The sequence below is a fragment of the Marmota marmota genome, unplaced genomic scaffold (genome assembly GCF_001458135.2).
Source record: "Marmota marmota marmota unplaced genomic scaffold, marMar, whole genome shotgun sequence".
Classification (NCBI taxonomy): domain Eukaryota; kingdom Metazoa; phylum Chordata; class Mammalia; order Rodentia; family Sciuridae; genus Marmota; species Marmota marmota.
Genome location: NW_025999982.1, coordinates 28,564,596 through 28,574,970, shown reverse-complemented (window position 1 = coordinate 28,574,970; position 10,375 = coordinate 28,564,596). Strand labels below are relative to the sequence as shown.

The 10,375-nt window shown below is 33.1% G+C and overlaps 1 pseudogene; it reads left to right on the top strand.

Annotated features, from left to right (window-relative positions):
• Positions 1-570: 570 nt before the first annotated feature.
• LOC107143691 lies at positions 571-2,329 on the top strand (annotated as a pseudogene).
• Positions 2,330-10,375: the final 8,046 nt, after the last annotated feature.

Genomic DNA, 10,375 nt, shown 5'->3' with positions numbered 1-10,375 from the left:
AAATCTAGATTCCAATGCAAGATCTATTTTTTTTTAACCTAGAAGAGATTCACTAGAGCCATAAAACTAGAAACTTGACTTTAACTAACAACAATGACAGCAACAAGCAAAACTTTCTCAGGCCCTAAAAGAGTAGAAATAAGTTTTTCAGGGAGAAGAAAAATGATACAGAGAAGACATTCAGATCTACAATAAAAAGGGAAAAATAGAGAAGTAACATAATATTTAATTTCTTATTCATATTCAATCTAACACATAACTGTTTGTAAATTACTAGTAATAACAAATCTATTGGGTGATTATATCACATGACATAAGTAAGATTGCTGACCGCATTTTCCTAAGTGCCTGGAAGGAGGAACTGAAACACACCTGTACAAGACAATGGTAGTGTATGTGAAAAGCCTTATTGCTATTATTTTAAGATGAAGATAAATTTAGATTAAATGTAAATGCATATTGGAAAATTTGGGGACAAAAACTAAAAAAAAAATTAAAATGTATACAGATACAAGATGGATATGCTGAAGATGTAATATAAAAATGGATCATAAAAATAATTAAATCGAGGGGGCCTGTGCTTTTTCTGTCTAGCTGTGACCCTCTGAGGCAGCGCGGCTGTGAGGGGATGGCAGATTCCCACGACTGGTGTGTCCATTTAATACAAGAAAATGGAAACTGAACAGCCAGAGGAAACCTTCCCCAACACCGAAACCAGTGGTGAATTTGGTAAGCGCCTTGCAGAAAATATGGTAGAGGAGCAAGCGTTTATAAGATCTAGAAACACAGATGAGATGGTTGAATTACGAATTCTGCTTCAGATCAAGAATCTGCGGCAGTGATTGGGAAAGGAAGCAAGAATATTAAGGCTCTCCGGACAGACTATAATGCCAGTGTTTCAGTCCCAGACAGCAGCGGCCATGAGCGCATATTGAGTATCAGTGCTGATATTGAAACAATTGGAGAAATTCTGAAGAAAATCATCCCTACCTTGGAAGAGGGCCTGCAATTGCCATCACCCACTGCAACCAGCCAGCTCCCCCTGGAATCTGATGCTGTGCAATCCTTAAATTACCATTACTATAAAGGAAGAGACTTTGACTGCGAGTTGAGACTGTTGATTCATCAGAGTCTGGTAGGAGGAATTATTGGGGTCAAAGGTGCTAAAATCAAAGAACTTCAAGAGAACACTCAGACAACAATCAAGTTTTTCCAGGAATTCTGCCCTCATTCCACTGACAGAGTCATTCTTTTTTTTTTTTAATTAATTAATTAATTAATTAATTTATTTATTTATTTTAATTGGTTGCTCATTCTTATTGGCGGAAAGCTTGATAGGGTGGTAGAGTGCATAAAGATCATCCTTGATCTTATATCTGAGTCTCCCATTAAAGGACATGCATAGCCTTATGATCCTAATTTTTATGATGAAACATACGATTATGGTGGTTTTACAATGATGTTTGATGACTGCTGTGGACGTCCAGTGGGATTTCCCATGTGAGGAAGGGGTGGTTTCGACAGAATGCCACCTGGTAGGGGTGGGCATCCCATGCCTCCCTCTAGAAGAGACTATGATAATATGAGCCCTCGTGGAGGACTCCCACCCTTTCCTCCTGGTCAAGGTGGCCGCGGTGGGAGCAGAGCTCGGAATCTTCCTCTTTCTCCACCACTACCACCTAGGGGAGGAGATTTAATGGCCTATGACAGAAGAGGAAGACCTGGAGATCCTTAAGATGGCATGGTTAGTTTCAGCGCTGATGAAACTTGGGACTCTGCAATAGATACATGGAGCCCATCAGAATGGCGGATGGTTTATGAACCACAGTGTGGCTCTGGATATGATTATTCCTGTGCAGGGGTCGTGGCTTATATGGTGATCTTGGTACCTATTATTACAACACAAGTAACTATTCCCAAAGATTTGGCTGGATTTATTATTGGCAAAGGTGGTCAGTGGATTAAGCAAATCCATCATGAGTCCTGAGCCTCAATCAAAATTGATGAGCCTTTAGAAGGATCCAAAGATCGGATCATTGCCATTACAGGAATACAGGACCAGATACAGAATGCACAGTATTTGCTGCAGAACAGTGTGAAGCAGTATGCAGATGTTGAAGGACTCTAATGCAAGATTTTTTTTTCTTTTTTACAGTGTGAAGCAGTATTCTGGAAAGTTTTTCTAAGACTAGTGAAGAATTGAAGGAGTCCTGCATCTTTTTTTTTTTTTTAATCTGCTTCTGTTTAAAAAGCCAACATTCCTCTGCTTCATAGGTTTTCTGCATTTGAGGTGTAGTGCAGAACACCAGATGTGTTCACCAGATGTAATGTTTTAGTTCCTTACAAACAGGGATGGGGAGGGGGGAGGGCATGCAAAAACTAATATTGAAATTTTGAAATATCCACAGAGTGAGTGAATTTTATTTTTTGTTCATTGTTGGTGCTTTAAAAAATCCCCCCATGTAATTATTGTGAGCACCTTGCTTTGTGGTCACTGTAAACATTTTGGGGTTGGGACAGGGAGGAAAGTAACAATAGTCCACATGTCCCTGGCATCTGTTCAGAGCAGTGTGCAGAATATAATGCTCTTTTGTAAGAAACGTTTTATGATTTTTAAAATAAATTTAGTGAACCTAAAAAATAATAATAATAATTAAATCAAAGAAGACATAATATGAAAGGATAGAAAAAGAATGACAGAACAAATAAACACATCTAATAATATGGAAGTTATTAATCTAGCTATCAGTAATCACATTTTCTGTGAATGGTATATAAACCTTAAAATATATATATATATATTATATATTATATATATATACATAATATATATATAATATATATATTATATATGTATAATATATATATAATATATATATTATATAATACACATACATGATATAGTATCATATGTATAATATATAAATATTGCATATAAAGAATGTATTACTATATATAATATAATATAATATAATATAATATATATAGTTACATATTATACAAACCTTAAAACAGTTGTCAGAGTAAATTAAAAAAATAAACTGCACCTTATGTTTTTTACAAGAAACCAATTTTTGTGATAAAACTATATTTTTATAAGTTCAAAAGGTAAAGATAAGTAGAAAGACACATCATGCTAATAACAATAAAGAAAAAAGTCAGGCTACACGTTCTACCAGGGAAATTCTACCAGGGAGAATTAATCTTTTTCTTAAGGATAATATTAATTATGTAAATAAACTGTAATGCTATGTAAGGAAATACACATAAAAAAATCTTGCACCATGCCAATTTGTAAACTAGAAATTCTAAGTATTTTCCATCTCAGAGAACTACATTTATTACCAAGATGTTAACAATAGAGTTTGGGAAAGATATGTTGAACACATTTTTTAGAACTGGAAAGCATTTGGAAGGTAACTAAGATAAAATCACACAGAATGAAACAAAGGTTGACATTCTTCACTATTACATTACAGCTTGTAGATTATATTGAGTGCATAAGACTGAATCATAACAAAAGATTTTATTAAATAATATTTTATAACATGGAAAAAATTTTGATCTATTTTATTTGATCTAAATAGCTGAGCATGAATACATGTTGTTTTAAAATTCAAAATAATAACTATGTAGTTTATCATCTTTTTTTCATAAGTTTGTATTCTAAAGTGCAAGTTGATCATAATTTGTTCAACTTTTATCTTAATAATAATCAGCATTAGCAATATTTTATAAAGAAAGTAATTGAATCAAATTATCATGAAATATGATACAAAGGAGGAAATTGCTTAATTGTTGATTGATTCAGAAACAGAAAAGCAAGAGGAAATTTAGAAGAAAATGCTACTCTGTAACTCTAAAGAATAAAATATTGTCAACAGCAGTGAAAACTTTTTCTGTTAAGTAAATCAGTAAAGAAAAATAAAGCACCATAAATACTTTAAATACTCCAGATTTGACCATTGGATTATGGATATCATAATTTTGGAACACTTTACACCATAGAGGAGGCACAAGTCTGATTGGGTGTTTTAAAAAATGGTACTCATTAATAGGAGACAAATTATATTCCCTCCATACTCATGGGAGAAGTGTTGCTAGAAACTGGGGAGGAGAAAAATTGGCCAGTATCAAAAGGAACAATTGAGATCTGTGTGTACAACATTACAAAATATTTATATGCTCATAGAAATTATCCAGAAAAGAGAAAAAAGTTGTTGATGTTCCTAGGAGTTGACAAAATTGCTGGAATGATGACTTTTCAAGTTGTTAACAGGATAAGATTTAGTGCAGTTTCCTTAGAGAAACAGAACAGCAGGAAGAAGATATGGTTAAAGAGTCTGGTACATGTTGAATATAGTATTGAATGTGATGGCATTAATTCATATAAGTTCTCTTCTTATTGCTTCAGGTCCTTAGGGAGTAGTAAGAATGCACTGGGAGTGAATGCTGGAGTGGAATTATTAGGCATTTAGTGAGAGAGGCAAAAGTACATGAAGTCATGTTTAAGAAGAGTTAGAAAATAATGCACTGGAAAAATACAGTATGATTGGCAGGGAGAATTAACTTTTGTGGTCATCACTTAATTTAACTACTTTATGTGACCTTTAAAAAGGTTTTTATGATATTCATAAGGGTACATATTCTCTGAGATTTTTTTTTTCCTACAAGCAAGTTACAGCTGAGCTGATATAGTGGCAAAGGATCAAAAAGCATAATCTATTTTTTAATGGAGTATTTTAAGATGTTTTCAATAATATCCTGAGTTTGACTTTAAGAAAGCAGATGTCTGAATTTAATTCTAAGTCATTGATGTGGAATTCAGATAATTTATTAAAAGGAATAAGATCTCTTTGGTATTTTATGGTCTGCATGTAGCCAATCCAAAAAAATAAAAATCAAGCAATAGAACTCATTTATATACTATGGTTGGTTTATAAACAATGCTTTTCAAAATATCTATATAAACTTCATAGATAATTTGAGAATGTTTTACGATGGAATTTTTTTCTCTGATAAACTTAATAGGGAGTGCATACAAATGGATTCTTATAAAAGGGAAGCCATAAAATTTATATATGGTCTACTTGTTGAACAGGTTAATTACGTCACTCTGTAAACAGTGATGCATTTACATTCCCCTTAATATATTCTTGAAGGCTCATTACATTTTCCATAATGACAGTTTTGACCATAAACAGGGATTGCATTCTTTTCACCATCATTTTATGTTTTAAATAGTATATTTTATTATGTTCCTGGGGAGAAAATTAATTTGAATATTTTTCTTATAGTGTGTATGGGCACTGAAATCTTTGAGTACTTTGTTTGGCTTCTTTAATGTTACCTATTTACATATTTTCCATTTTGTGGTGTTCAGTGTCTTTGGGGTAATAAGTATTCACAGCAGCATTTTTTTTTATAATGGAAAGTCAAGTTGAAATTTTAAGCAACCATGAATTAGGACTGAGAAAGTTAGTAGCCCTCCTATTGAGATGAGTATTAAAGTTAATTTTTGTATTTCAAAATGTAATCATGTAATCTATTCCAAATTTATTCTTTTCTATATAATGGAATCATAAAAATTTATGCAGAGAGACATAAACTATTTACTTATTTATCATTATTTAGAAATGAGGTGTCTATTTTCAAAATGTAGTTTTAGAAGAATAAGTGCATATGTTTTAAAAAATAATAATGTAATAATGTAATTATTGACTCTGGACTTTTTATGAATCAAAAGAGAGGAAAGCAATTAGGCTAAAGTGGAATAAAAAATTTAGACCTTCAAAAGAGAAATGTTTGTAAACCTGAGCAAGTAGGGCAATTTTCCTTGACAGACTTCTTGGGCCCTCCATATTCTTCTACAGAAAACATTCACAGAAGCAACTATGCCAAGGGAATCAGAAAAAAATAATTAAAATCTGCTAAGCAGACTTTGCGAACATATTATTGTTCAACACAGTTTTCCACTGACCCTAACATGGTGTTTCTTTGATACTGTCTTAACTTAGCAAAGCCTGCCATGTTTTTTTTTTTTTTTTAACAATTTTATATACTTTTTTTACAGAATGGTCATTGCTGCTGTAGTTTGGATCTTAACTGTTCCCAAAGGACTGTGTATGTTAAGGGCTTAGTTCTCAGGTTGGTGCTATCAGGAGGTGGTGAACTGTTAAGAAGGAGACCTAGAAGAAGGTTTTAGATCATTGGAGGCATGACTTTGAAGGGGATAGTGGGAATTCCGTCTTTTTATTTCTCTCTGACCCTAACATGGTGTTTAGAAGAAGATGTGTTTAAAGAGTCTTGCCGCAGTCCGGCTGCAGCAAAATAACCAGGGGGTGACGAGCAACTTGTGTAGATTGATACAGCAGGAGTAGGAGCCGTTTATTGTAGGACAACAGAGGTATTTATACATTCCACACAGCTTATCTAATTAACATAAACTCGATACAGCAGTCAACCAATAAGGAATCTCCGCACTTCATGGCTCGCTGGCATTACTTCATAAATCACTCCCTCTGGCAAAATCCCAGGCGCCATCCAGACTTGTTTACAGACTCTAACATTTTCCAGGCGCCATCCTGACTTGTTTACAGACCTTAACAGAGTCTGGTACATGTTGAATATAGTATTGAATATGATGGCAGTAAGTAATAGTTTGAATAGTTTGCTTCAGTACATGCTTCCTGCCACAATGGGTTAGCTCTCCACAGACCCAAAGCAACAAGATCAATTGGTCATGGACTGAAACCTTCAAAACTGGGAGCCAAAATAAACATTTTCTTTTTTTCAGTTTATTTATCTCAGGTATTTGTTAAGACTAACAGAATGATGACTGATATATATGGTTCTGGGTTAGAATCTCAAGTTGTGAATCCTTTGGAGATAAGTGGAATATGAAAAAGAAATCTGTTGCTATTTTCTGGAAGCAACTGAATATAGAAGTGAATGGATGCAAAGTTTCTTAAAGCTTCCAGGTGGGTCTTTTGGAATTACAGCCTTCATTCTTATACACTGAGAGCCTTATCTAACACTTGAAAGAATAGAGAAAAGTAGAAATGCTGTAACATTGTTTTCATTCCAGAAACAAGATGAGTCTGTCCTGAATCTCTAGCTCTATTATAGCTATTCCACCGCGATTTTGGTTTACATTCAGGTTTCTGAATTATACTTATGGACCCAAAATGTAGTGACTGTTTGACTCATTTTTAAAAAATTACTTCTACCTGGGGGTGGGGTTGTGGCTCGGCGGTAGAGTGCTCGCCTAGCACATGGGAGGCCCTGTGTTCAATCCTCAGCACCACATAAAAATAAATAAATAAATAAATAAAATAAAGGTATTGTGTCTAACTACAACTAAAAAATAGAATTAAAAAATTACTTTTACCTCCAGTCATAGAGTCATAAATATAAGAAATTAGTTTAATACCTTTCTTAATTGGGCATGTGAGACAGCAAGCAATATTGCCTTTACTTGATCAGTATCAATTCTTTCCTTGTGAATAGAAACTGTCCCCAACATTCTGCCTTTTCACATTTCATATTCATAAAAATAACAGTCCTTAGAATATCTCTCTATGCTTTAATGGTAATGAAGAAAGACATTAAAACTTCTTTCAATTATCTCTTAATCCTTCTATACTTCTATGTTTTTCTGTGTTTTGAAATTAACATCTAAGTCTAACATTACATAACTCATAGATATATTATAGATATGTGTATATTATAGGCTTAAGCAAATAGTTGCTATTTAATGAAGAGTATTCTGGTAAAATTTATTTAAACTTTATTACTTGTAAAAAAATTGGTATTAAAGTTTATTTTTTTTAAGTTTTACTTATTTCTTCTGATATTTATAATGTAACATGCATTATTTTATTATCAAAAATATAGTAACACAGTCACTTACCACACTGTACCTGTATTTTTAGCCTCTTTTACAAGACATATTATGTCTCTTTAAGGCTGAAACATTTCAGAGCTGATGTACAACCCTCCAGCCCTCTTATCTTCTGTGCACAGATGTGAAAGACCTGGCTAAACTTTGTATTTTAGTCAGCTTTTTTGCTGCTCTGACCAAAAGACCTAACAACAACAATTAGAGGAGGGAAAAAAAAAACATTTATTCTGGGGCTCATGATTTCAGAGGACTCAGTTCATAAAGAGCTAGCTGACTCTATTACCCCTGGCTGGAGATGGGGCAAAACATGTTGGTAGGGTATGGCAGTGGAAAATGGCTCAGGACATCACACCAGGAAGCAGAGAGCTCTCACCAGTAACCTAGCTCCTCCAGCCACACCCTACCTGCCTACAGTTATCCTTGTTAAGGGATTAATGCATTGCTTAGGTTAAGACTCTCATAACTCATTCATTTTACCTCTAAAATTTCCTGCATTATCTTATACATGAGTTCTTAGAGAATACCTTGTATTTAAATTATAACACTTGGAATCCAAAGTAAAACATATAAAAAATGAAAAGTACAACATTTTAATCTTTACTTCTAATTTTTAGATGCAAAGATAAAGTTAACATTTTTAAAAATTTTTGTTAGTTTGGTTGTTTGCGTGCTTGCTTGTTTTGGTATCAGGAATTGATCCCAGGGGTGCTTAAACACTGAGCCACATCCCCATCCTTTCTTTAACTTTTAGTTTTGAGACAGGATCTTGCCAATTTGCTAAGGTTTTTGAACCTCCAATCCTCCTGCCTCAACCTTCCAAGCTGCTGGTTTACAGGAATGTGACACTACAGCCAGCCAAAATTGAATATTTTTATCAATCACATAATGTTTTAAAATGTCTATACATTCTGGAATGGCTAAATTGAGCTAGTTAACTTCTCAACTCACATATTTATCATTTTGTGATGAGAACACAAATTCTATAGTCTTAAGATTTCTGAAAAATGAAATATGCTATTATTTACTATAGTCATCGTCTTGTACAAATGATATCTTAAACTTATATATCATATCTAACTGAAAAATTTTAACATTTGTCCAACATCTCCATAACTCCTCCCTGATACCTCTCCAGGATCTAGTACCACAATTTACTCTCTATATCTGCAGAATCAACTTTTATAGATTGCAAATATCAGTAAATCACGTAGTTTGTTTGTTTGTTTGTTTCTGTTTGTCTTTTTTTTCAGTTAAATAATGTCATCCGGATTTCTATATGTTTTCACAAGTGGCAGAATATTGTTTTCTTATGGCTAAATAGAATTTCTTTGTGTATATCTACCACATTGCCTTTATTCATTCATGTACTATTAGGTACTTTAGTAAAATCAGAATTTTATTTATAAAGGCATTGATATTTCAAGAATTTTGTTGTTGTTGTTTTTGCCACAGAATAGCTTCATCCAAATGAATACAAAAATAGCTTGTAATTAAAATCATGGTAATTCTTTAGAAATTATGAATTGTTAAGGTTTAGCTGTGAGGTGTGCCCAAAAAGCTCATGTGTGAGACAATGAAAGAAGGTTTAGAGGGGAAATGAATGGGTTGCAAAAATCTTAACCCAATCAGTGATTTAATCCCACGATAGGGATTAACTTAGTGGTAACTGAAGTGATAGAGGGTGGCTAGAGGAGATAAGAATTGGAGTGTGGCTTTAGGTACATATTTGTATCTGGCAAGCTGAGTCTCTCTCTCTCTCTCTGATTCTTGATCATCATGTGAGCTGCTTTCCTTTGCTACACCCTTCCACCATAATATTTTGCCTTACCTCAAAACCTGAGGAATGGAGCCGGCCTTCTATGGACTAAGACCTCTGAAACTGTGAGTTCTCAAATAAACCTTTCCACTTTTACAGTTATTCTAGTTGGGTCTTTCAGTCTGACTAAAATATGAATAACTATGTTTCTGATTTTCAAGTCTCTAGGAGCTTTAAAACATTACAATTTTGCAGTTTGTGTTTTTTTCCTGTGAAACAATGACTTGTGAAAAATAAAACAAAAACAAAAATCTTTTGATTTAAGTGTTAAAGAAATCTTTATATTAATTGACTGCCACAAAATTAAAAGCCAAATGATAAATTTTAAAGAAATTTCAACTTAAGTGGGATACAAATGACTTGTATGCAATTAAATTCTTAAAATTGATGTGAAATATGGATGTAATTTAAAAAGACAAAATCAAAAATGGAAATTTTTAAGTAAAAGTATATATTATGTATATGTATTACATATGTTTATTGCTGCACTTTTATTGCAATAAATATAAATGGAATATATTAAGATCTTACATTTATTCAATATCTCTGAAAATATCCAAATTTATCTGCAAATACCAATTCACAAAATATTTTAGTGTAAATTAGACAGGATTAGAACCTATTGGTCATTTGTTTCTCTCTTCTATCTCTCTGAA